Source organism: Pistacia vera, unplaced genomic scaffold (genome assembly GCF_008641045.1).
Source record: "Pistacia vera cultivar Batoury unplaced genomic scaffold, PisVer_v2 Contig240, whole genome shotgun sequence".
NCBI lineage: Eukaryota > Viridiplantae > Streptophyta > Magnoliopsida > Sapindales > Anacardiaceae > Pistacia > Pistacia vera.
In genome coordinates, this window is record NW_022196047.1 from 260,099 (window position 1) to 271,481 (window position 11,383).

Consider the following 11,383-nt stretch of genomic DNA (forward strand, 5'->3'; position numbering starts at 1 on the left):
AAGACCCTAAATCGCTTAAGCGATCGTGCATCTAGCAGATTTATTCTGCGTCAGACTTGATTGCTTAAGCGATTGAAAATCGCTTAAGCGACCCTGTGTAAACGAAGTTCCTTTGACTATTAAACAGATTGTTTGTGAAAATGGTTTTGCAGAGTTACAACTTCGTACATAAAATTGTTAGTTGTTAGCAATAAAGTATTCTTTATTGAACGAATCGTATGGAGTTGTAATTGTGCAAAACTATCAGCACAAACAATCTGTTGATTAGTCATTCAAACTTCATTTACTCCTTAAAATAATAACTATTTTAAAATCAGACCGAGAAGAATCTCAAAAGAGTGTAATATTTATCAATGCTCTAAAAATTTCACCATCTTCTTCTTTATCCATATCTCAACTGTGAAACCATTTTCTTGCTCGAACTCTTAACATATAGGGTTTACGATTCGTTCAGTGGACCATGACCATTATTATATTTTTATTAAACATATAGTTCTTGTATGTCTATATCAAACATATATGGTGTAGAATGTTTACGTCTATATTAAATATATAGGGTGTACGATTCGTTCAGTGGAACATGACCGTTATTATATTTTAATTAAACATATAGTTCTTTTACATCTATATTAAACATATATGGTGTATAATGTTTATGTCTATATTAAACATATGTCCATAAACTTGGGAGATAAATATTGAAGTAAATTACCCTTAATCAGTTAAGCGATCCCGTCTAATTAGCCTTAGTCGCTTAAGAATGTTACAACAGTTGTGTTAAAACCCTTATTGTGATAATAGGAGCGAGGCGTTGTTCATAATGAAAAAGTTTCTGAAAAATTCTGGCACTCTCTTGGTCTACAGAGTGCAGAGCATATGGTTACAGAGTTCAATTATATATATTGGTTAAGCGATCCTATATACATAAGTCATGATTTGCTTAAGTGATATCTCGCATTGCTTAAGCGATCATGCCTAACTTCCTTTGTTCTGTACAATAATCATTCTCAAATTCAAGGGTAGAGATTTGGGTCGAAGAGAACTAGATAACCATGCAAGCTTAGTGAACATATCTTCTTCTTCTTTCTTCAGAACATAAAGGGTGCGTTTGGTTGAATATTCCGATCCATATTCCCAATCTTATTCCCAAAATATTTGTTTGTTTAATTATTTAGTAAATATTAGTTTATTTTTTTAATTACCTTTAGACCCCTTAAGTTTATTAATATCAAATACCCCCAGGAAAAATTTTAAAATTTAACAAATACACCCCCACCTACCCACGGTGCCAGATTTCGGCCACCACCGCGAAATCTGGCTGGAAAAGGGCGTTACGATGCATACCGATCGGATCTGGCAGGTAAGGTGTCGATATGGCCTTTTCCGGCCACATCGACTATGGATCTTGCCGGAAAAGACCAGATCTACGGCCAAATCTGGACGTCGACGGCCACAAAAGTCCAGATTTGGCCGTCAACCACGGCTATTTCTTTGGTTATCCATGACGGCCACATCTGGCCTTTTCTGGCGAGATCCACTGTGGATCTGGCCGAAAAAGGCTACATCGGTAAATCACCACCGACGATCGTTTGTAGGTCATTGTGACAGATTCTGGCTACCACCGATGATGGTTGTCGGAATCTGGAAGTATTGGTGGGTGGGGGTGTTTCTGATCATTTTTAAACTTTTTTCTGGGGGTATTTAATGAAATTAATAAACTTAAGGGGTCTTAATTAATTAAAAAAATTAACTAATATTTCTTAAATAATTAAACAAACAAATATTTTGGGAATAGGATTGGGAATATGGATAGGAATATTCAACCAAACAAACCCTTTATGTTCTGAAGAAAGAAAAAGAAGATATGTTCACTAAGCTTGCATGGTTATCTAGTTCTCTTCGACCCAAATCTCTACCCTTGAATTTGAGAATGATTATTGTATAGTACAAAGGAAATTAGGCATGATCGCTTAAGCGATGCGAGATATCACTTAAGCAAATCATGACTTATCTATATAGGATCGCTTAACCGATATATATAATTGAACTTTATAACCATATGCTCTGCACTCTGTAGACCAAGAGAGTACCATAACTTTTTAGAAACTTTTTCACTATGAACAACGCCACGCTCCTGTTATCACAATAAGTGTTTCAGCACAACTGTTGTAACCTTCTTAAGCAACTAAGGCTAAATAGACGGGATCGCTTAACTGATTAAGGGTAATTTACTTCAATATTTATCTCCCAAGTTTATGGACATATGTTTAATATAGACGTAAACATTCTACACCATATATGTTTAATATAGACGTAAAAGAACTATATGTTTAATTAAAATATAATAACGGTCATGTTCCATTGAATGAATCCTACACCCTATATATTTAATATAGACGTAAACATTCTACACCATATATGTTTGATATAGACGTACAAGAACTATATGATTAATAAAAATATAATAACGGTCATAGTCCACTGAACGAATCGTAAACCCTATATGTTTAGCATAGACGTAAATATTCTACACCTTACATGTTTCATATTGACGTAAAAGAACTATATGTTTAATATAAATATAATAACGGTCATAGTCCACTGAACGAATCGTAAACCCTATATGTTAAGAGTTCGAGCAAGAAAATGGCTTCACAGTTGAGATATGGATAAAGAAGAAGATGGTGAAACTTTTAAAGCATTGATAAATATTACACTCTTTTGAGACACTTCTCGGTCTGATTTTAAAAGAGTTATTATTTTAAGGAGTAAACAAAGTCTAAGAACGAATCATACACCTTATATGTTTAAGATAGCGTTAATCGCTTAACCGATCTTCTGAAATACAATAAAAAAAATCCGAATACATAGGATCGCTTAAGCGATTTACCTAATCGCTTAAGCGATCCTGTGTATTTAGACTTAGTCACTTAAGAGATCCGGTGGTATTTACGATATCGCTTAATCGATTCTAACTTTTTACACTTGATCGCTTAAGAGATCTACGATCACTTAAGCGATCACGAACTAAGAATACATAAGTGCCCACACGAACGATCGCTTAAGAGATCCCTTGGTATCGCTTAAGCGATTTTTCACTTTTACTCTTGGTCATTTAAGCGATTTCAAATCACTTAAGCGATCATTTCCGAGGCAAAATCAAATCTGCCCAACTCTATGATCGCTTAAGCGATCCTTTTGTATCGCTTAAGCAATTTTTGCTTTTAATCTTGGTCACTTAAGCTATTTCAGATCGCTTAAGCGATTTCTTCCAAGGCAAAACAACATCTGCCCAGATCTATGATCACTTAAGCGATCCCTTGGGATCGCTTAAGCGATTTTTTGCTTTTACTTGGTCGCTTAAGCGATTTCAGATTGCTTAAGCGATCATTTCCGAGGCAGAATCATCTGTCCAAATCTATGATAGCTTAAGCGATCCTTTTGTATCGCTTAAGCGATTTTTTTCTTTTACCCTTGGTTGCTTAAGTGATTTCAGATCGCTTAAGCGATCTGTTCTGAGGCAGAATCAACATCTACCTAGATCTATGATCGCTTAAGCGATTTTTCGCTTTTACTCTTGGTCGCTTAAGCGATTTCAGATCGCTTAAGTGATCATTTCTGAGGCAGAATCAACATCTACCCAGATCTATGATCGTTTAAGTGATTCTTCGCTTTTACTCTTGGTCGCTTAAGCGATCATTTGAGGAAAACTCTTGGTCGCTTAAGAGATATATGTGGTCGCTCATATATCGCTTAAGCAATCATGGGAAAAATAGATTTTTCCTACATTTCTCCTGAATGATGTAATAATCTGTCTTTATAAGCTAATTTCGAAATAATTGTGATTGTGATACATTTCGACCTCACTCATTTTCCTCCTAAATCCGAAAAGAATAAGCGGCAAAATTAAGTAATTTATATCAATCTAATTCATCAAAAATCAAAATAGACATCAATGTAATTGAAAGTTTAAACTTAAAATCATCCATAATAGTGCCAAAACACAATAAAACCTAAGACATTTAACTCCAGTTCTGATTGTAATAAAATTTCCTTCACCTAGACAATTGCAAAGAAAAACCCAATTCCAAGTACCATTTTTCCTCTCATTTCCCTTCCATACATTCTCATTTCCCTCCTATGACAACCCCCGCCACTTTGAGAAGTTTTCAAATTCTGTATAATCATTGTTTGAGATCATTGTTTCATACCATGCCTTGCCAGAGGCCTTGATTGCAGATGCCACCACTTTGAGAAGTTTTCGAATTCTATATAATCACTGTCTGATATCATTGTTTGGTATCATGTCTTGCCAGCAGCCTTGATTGTAGATGCTGCCACTTTGAGAAGTTTTCAAATTATGTATAATCATTGTCTGATATCATTGTTTGGTATCATGCCTTGTCAGCAGCCTTGATTGCAGATGCCGCCACTTTGAGAAGTTTTCAAATTCTGTATAATCACTGTCTGATATCATTGTTTGGTACCATGCCTTGCCAGCAACCTTGATTGTAGATGCCTCCTCCTGGACAGAAGTTTTTGAATTCTGTATAATCACTGTCTGATATCATTGTTTAGTAGCATGCCTTGCCAGCAGCCTTGATTGCAGATGCCGCCACTTTGAGAAGTTTTCAAATTCTGTATAATCACTATCTGAGATCATTGTTTGGTACCATGCCTTGCCAACAGCCTTGATTACAGATGCCTTGTCGGCAGCCTACTCTGACAACCCAAGCCAATTTGAGAAGTTCCCTCTCATTGTTTTCTAGTAACCTGCAAAATTATCTGGCACACCTGCAGCCACGTCAGCTTTTCTAAATAAAAAAAAAATAAAAAAGTTTTTCAGGGCCAATTTGTTAAATGCAAACTTAGGATGTCTGGGGAGTAAAATTTTCTCTCTTCACGAACCCAAGTTATGGAGTGCAAGATTGAGAAGTTCACTGACTCCGTCTATTTCGGTAAAGCTTTGTATAAGCATGACACCTGCAGCATCAGCACCACAACCCAAGTATCAACATCAACATCACATAAACTATAAAATTAAAAAGTACAAGTTCCAAACCTTTTCATTGGGTTGTGGTCACTCAAAACGGATCCATTTCCCCATGGAAGTACTCAACAGCCCAGCGCTCCCGATAGTTGCTCATTGTTTCGTCATTCAAGCTGTCCATCGGGGTGTTGGTCATGTCGAACTGAATAAATTTCAGGGCATATGCCCCACAATCAGCAATACAATAGGAAGAAGACATTAGCATTAGAATCAGCTTATATAACAATTGTATTATGTAAGTTAGTTTTATACAAAATTTACCTTAACTCATTTGTTGGGACAGGAATGCGCTTGATTGGCCACTTTCCAGTTAGTACTTGATCACCAAAGTGCTCAAACATCCCGCTGTCGCGTAACAGCCGCGGGAACAACACGGATAGTGGCTCCAACTCGGTCTCCAACTGCTTGTCTCGACAACTAGTTAGGTTGCAGTCAAGGATGTTCAGCAACCCCTCCTCTTGAAGCGCGACGACTACTATCCAGTGCATATCCCTGATGTTAATTATGCAGTAGACTCTTTTAACCTTTGCCCAACTATGGCCATATTTGGGCCTTTCCCCCCGTACATACTGTATAATCCTGTCATCAAACTTAAAATCATTAGGGACGCAGTCCAAGTCTTCTGGGCCCAATTTTTTTCACTTGGCTCCTTTTGCTGCACCTCTACCAATGGCCTTTTTAATTAAATTGCGATATATCGAAACTAGCGTTTGGCCAAACGCCATATCGGTGATGGCACAATTGGGATACAATAGATCACCATTACTAGTTTGTCGTAGCCTTATCAGTGCCAATACCTTATCGATGTGCTGCATCAAATAAAAACAACATGATAAGCATACAATAGCTCAGGGAAAACATAAGCAAAAATAAGGAAAATTAAGCGAAAACAATTCATCTGAGTCCTGAAGCCAACTGCCCATCGTCAACAACTGTTCAAACCATTCTCGACGATAATCCTTGTCTTACACTTTACATGGCCATCACTTCCTTATTCATTGTAATAGGCATAGAAGAGTTTTTTCTTTTCCTCCTCTATTGGCTTATACAAATCGACCTTTGACTCCATTTTCGCTTGCCCATTTCCTCCCCTTTCCTCCATTTGTACATCCCTGCTTCCTTCGCCTCCCACCTCACCCTCTTCCATTATCACTGCCCCACTTCCTCCACCAACCTCCTTAACCTCCTTCATTTTTGCTTCTTCTTCAATTTGTTTCTTCATTTTCCTCTTCTTTCCATGTGTTACTACGGTGTAAGGCGATTTCACAAACGTGCTCTTTTAGCTCTTTCTTTTCAGCCCAGGTTGCACTTCAACCGCCTTTAATACTCCACCAACTTCCTCCTCCACCGTACCAACTTTCTCTGCCACCTTATCCACTTTCTCCTCTACCCTTTTCATCCGTTCTTCTATCTTGTCAAACCTCTCATAAACGGTTGTTGTAAAACCCTCAAACAGACCGTTTATGAGGTCAACCACCTCATTCTCCCGACCCCGATGCCTCGGCAAAGCGATACTTGTTGTACCGATTTGCTAAGGCATACGAACCTCTTCCTCCCTCTCCTCCTCCTTCATCTCGCCGATTGGAGCTTTATCATCCTCGGCGTCAACCACATTCTCAAGCAGTGGCCCTGCAACTTTCATCACATGTGTGACCCTTGCTAGGTCCCTCATTAGGCGGTCTATCCATTCATCGCTTTCATCCTCTAGTGGTTGAAAAGATGTGACATACTCATTTTCTGCTTCACCCCTTGTAGCAGTGAGAAAGGGACAGACGACTCCCTACAATAAGAAACAAAATCAATCAGATTGAAGCGACATTTTAAAGCAAGTGCATATTCAAAAGCTTAATCCTTTACTCTTACCCGAGCCGCTTCAATTTCAATGTCTATTTGGTCGTAATCCTAATGGGTACACTTCTCGACATGCCACCGCAACAACCTAGGAAAAGTATGTCGCACATCTGAACTCTTCCTCCTCCCCCCACCCCCCGCCTTAGCGAAGACAGGGATGACCTCATACATCCAAGCCTACATTGTAAAAAGACAATCCATATCATAATTCAAACACATATATTACAAAAAGCTATTAATATTTACCTGCATTGCCCATGGGAAGCCAAACAAATTGTACGTGTTCGGTCTATCCTTCCCGGCCCATTGGGAGTGCTTTAACGCCATGTCTTTTGCTTGTAGGGAGTCCATAGTTTGCTTAAATGATACCCGTCCCCAAAGATAAGCATTAAAGAAGTCCAAATTGCTTGCAAACCTCACTCAATCCATATCAACGGCTTTTGTCGAGTCACCAGCCATTAGGATCGAATATAAGAACAATACCAAGCACAGTTTGAACTTCTATGAATCGGTTAACCGAACTGCTTCTATCCTTTGCTCTAAATCAGCTCCTATAATAGACGCTTGCCCCTGCAAAGCCTTGTTAGTCAACCTTATGGTTGCGCTACTCTCCTTTCTTGTGTTTACCTCATTCGCATCTGGCAATTTCCCATATCCTAAGCCTGTCGCCAATGCATATTTCATCATCCCAAAACATAGTGGCTTTCCATCCACCACAAACCACATTTCTTGCTTTTTTTTTGCATTTTATTGAGTGCAGCAACATATAATGCACTCCCTACCCCCAAAATGCCTTTTTCCAATTTGTTCTAATATAAAAAAAATGACCGAAACAAGTCTCTCTGAATCGCTGTCGACCATTCCTCAATCCCCTTAAAATCACATTTATTCTCTCAAAAACATCCCAACTCGACCTGACTGTCACCCTTACAGGGAAGTACAGTACCTGATCGCTTACAATGTCCAACCCGTAGTCTCTATAGTTTACGGTCCGCAAAATCTGCACAATCGATATAAACAAAATATCAGCAAAAAAAAAAAAAAAAAAAAAAACCAAAACAACTAATAGGCTGCCAACATATTTTGTTAACAAAGAAAAAGTATCATACAATCAATTTAGAAATTACCTCTGTAAAGAGAGATTATTACATAATTCAGGAGAAATTACCTCTATGGTCGCTTAAGCAATTTCGGATCGCTTAAGAGATCTTGAATCTGCCTCATACAAGATCTCTTAAGTTATCTAAAATCGCTTAAGCGACCAAGAGTAAAAGCGATGAATTACTTAAGCGATACAAAAGATCGCTTAAGAAATCTTAGATCTGGGCAGATGATTCTGCCTCAGACAAGATCGCTTAAGCGATCTGGAATCGCTTAAACGACCAAGAGTAAAAGCGATGAATCGCTTAAGCGATCTTAGATCTGGGTAGATGTTGATTCTGCCTCGGACAAGATCGCTTAAACGATCTGGAATCGCTTAAGCGACTAACAGTAAAAGCGATGAATCGCTTAAGCGATCTTAGATCTGGGTAGATGTTGATTCTGCCTCGGACAAGATCGCTTAAGCGATTTTGAATCGCTTAAGCGACCATGAGTAAAAGCGATGAAATTGCTTAAGCGATACAAATGATCGCTTAAGCGACAGTACAGAGCAATACATACCAAAACTCCCAAAAAAATACGTACCCTTTCTTCATTCTCGCCGACCTCCTCCTCCGATCTTGAATTCTCGTCGGACTCCTCCTCCTCGCCCGAATTCTCGCTGGCCTCCTCCTCTTCGGAACCATTTTGCGATTCTTCTCTCTGTTGTTGTGCTGTCGTCATCTCCTCTACCTGTGGACCACCTTCACTGATCAGATGATCCACCGGAGCAGCCATTGAACTGCTTGCGTCACCGAACTCTAGGATTCGAGGTGGCATTTGGTTTTCCTCCTCATTGTGAATGTCAGCCATGGTTTTAAGAAAGGAAGCTTTAGGATTGAATTTGGTGTGAAAATTTGCAGTTTCGATCGGAAATCGCGACTATATCGCCTGAAATCGCAAAGATTCCGTTTAAGGTTCAAGAAATTGATTTAAGGATTGAATATGGCGTGAAAATTTGCAGTTCGATCGAAAATCGCAGAGATTCCGTTTAGGGTTCAAGAAATCGATTTAAGGATTGAATATGGCGTGAAAATTTGCAATTTCGATCGGAAATTGCAGATTCCATTTAGGGTTCAAGAAATCGATTTTAGGATTGAATATGGTGTGAAAATTTGCAGTTTCGATAAAAAATCGCAGAGATTCTGTTTAGGGTTCAAGAAATCGATTTTTGCCCTAATCAGTTTCGATTAAGCGATTTCAATGGGTGGTGCTCATTTTTAAATTTCAAATTTTAAAAAACTTTCATGAATTATTTTTGCCCACATATATTTTAATCTTTTCATTTTAACCCATTTTACATGTTTAATGAATCCTAACTGTGCTATGTCAGCTTCTCTAAATTAAAAAAAAATGAAAAACATTTTCAATGCCATTTTGTTAAATGGAAACTTGGGATGGCCGGAGAGTTAAACTTTCTCCTAAAATTGCTTGTCACAAATGACTAATCCGATCAATAAAAGGGCCATCTTATATAAACCCAAACTTATAACCAAATCCCTAATACCCCACTTTCCCTATTCTTATCCGCATCCTCTTCTTCTCCACGCACTCCAATTTCCCTCTTCACTTTACCATCTCCTCGAATCTACTATTCTTGCCCGCGTCCTCTTCTTCTCCACGCACTCCAATTTCCCTCTTCACTTTACATCTCCTTGAATCTACTTTTGTCGCCTACATTACTCCATTGAACGTAACTTCTTTTTATTTTTATGTCAAAGCTCATTCTTTTACAATGTCATCTTTTGTGTTTGTTGTAAGCTAGATTGAATGGTTGAGATGTTAAGTGACAAGGATTACGAACTTTTCTGTACAAATAAGTTCTAGTCCGCCATGGCTTTGAAAAGCTCAAAAAGGCATGTGTTAGCGCAGATTTTCAGCTGCCTCCTTTCCACCTTTTACTCGAGCTTTTTTTCATTCAATCCATAAATAGATTTTAAAGACAACTGAAAAAGAGAAAAATAAAAACAATATATATATATATATATATATACACGAATAAAGAAATCCTCATTTTAGAACATTTAAAGACCGTTACAAAGTTCACTGTGTTCGGTTCGCTTTGGTTTTTATTTCATAGATCTTGTAGTCTGCTACTGGTACAGGGAATCATAACTCTGAGACTGAAACGTAGTCATTTTGGAAAGTTAAATGAACGATGGGGGGGACTAACTTTGTGATGATGAAATGTCGTGTAAATTATTGGCCCCGTCTAGAACTTTTTGGTTAGGTTTACTTGTGAGTTATGCAAGCTGCACTCAAACTCAATCCCAGCAGAAAATAGTCAAACCTTGCTGCTGAAAAGTTCCAGTTCGCAGTCAACTCTGCTGCTAAAAAGTTCCAGCTCACAGTCAAACTTTGTTGCTAAGATTTGAAAAAGAAAATGGAAAAGATCATCTCTTCTTGGTGTGTTTTTTCTTGTACAAATAAACGACTGAGATAAGCAATCACATGGATTGCCGATTGTAACTATAAAAGGAGTTTGATTAATGAATAAAAAAAAAAAAAACATTTAACCTTTGTTGATTATATGTTTGCTTAATTGTAGGTAGTGATTTGATTTGGTTAGATTGAATGTATATAGTGTGTTAAATTTAACCTGATGTTGTTTATTTATGCTGATGTTTGCAGATTGTGAAGATGGCTCCTGGAACAAGAAGATCATTAGCTCGAAGGGCAGCTGATGTTGACACCATTCAGCCTTCAGATCTGACTCCCGAAATTGTTGCAGACACAGGTAAAATAATGATATTTGTTAACTTCATTAGGCGCATAAAAGTACTTAGATTTCAGATCATGTCAACAATGTTTGCTTATCATTTGAGAAGGTGATAAATAGAAAAGTAACCCAGTTAATTGCCCAGCTTATTCAGTTTCAATAAAGAGTCAACTCCCTCAGGTAGTAGTACTCTGTTCGACTAGTTTTGACAAATGGACCTCAATAATCCTATAGGTGTCAGTCAGCAGATTCTGGACCACCTCTTAATTTCAACCATTAAGAGTCTACCCCATTTCTATCATGGACATGCTCATTAATTGACATAAATTTAAACAGTTAGAAACTGTTTAAATTTATATGAAAGAAAATAGGATAGTGCCAAGAGTTAATGTGACTGATTTTATACATGTTTTATTAGATTTTTCATCAGTCAACCGACATTTATATTACTAAGTAAATCATTAACTATGAGAGCATTAAGTTAATTAGCTCTATGTTTGGTAGCTTATATTAATTGTATCGGATTAGTAGCAAATTGGATAATCTAATTAATCAATATCCTCGGTAACTACATTGTCCTCCACAAACTTACCCAATTAACAGTCTACTCCATTATATGCTTT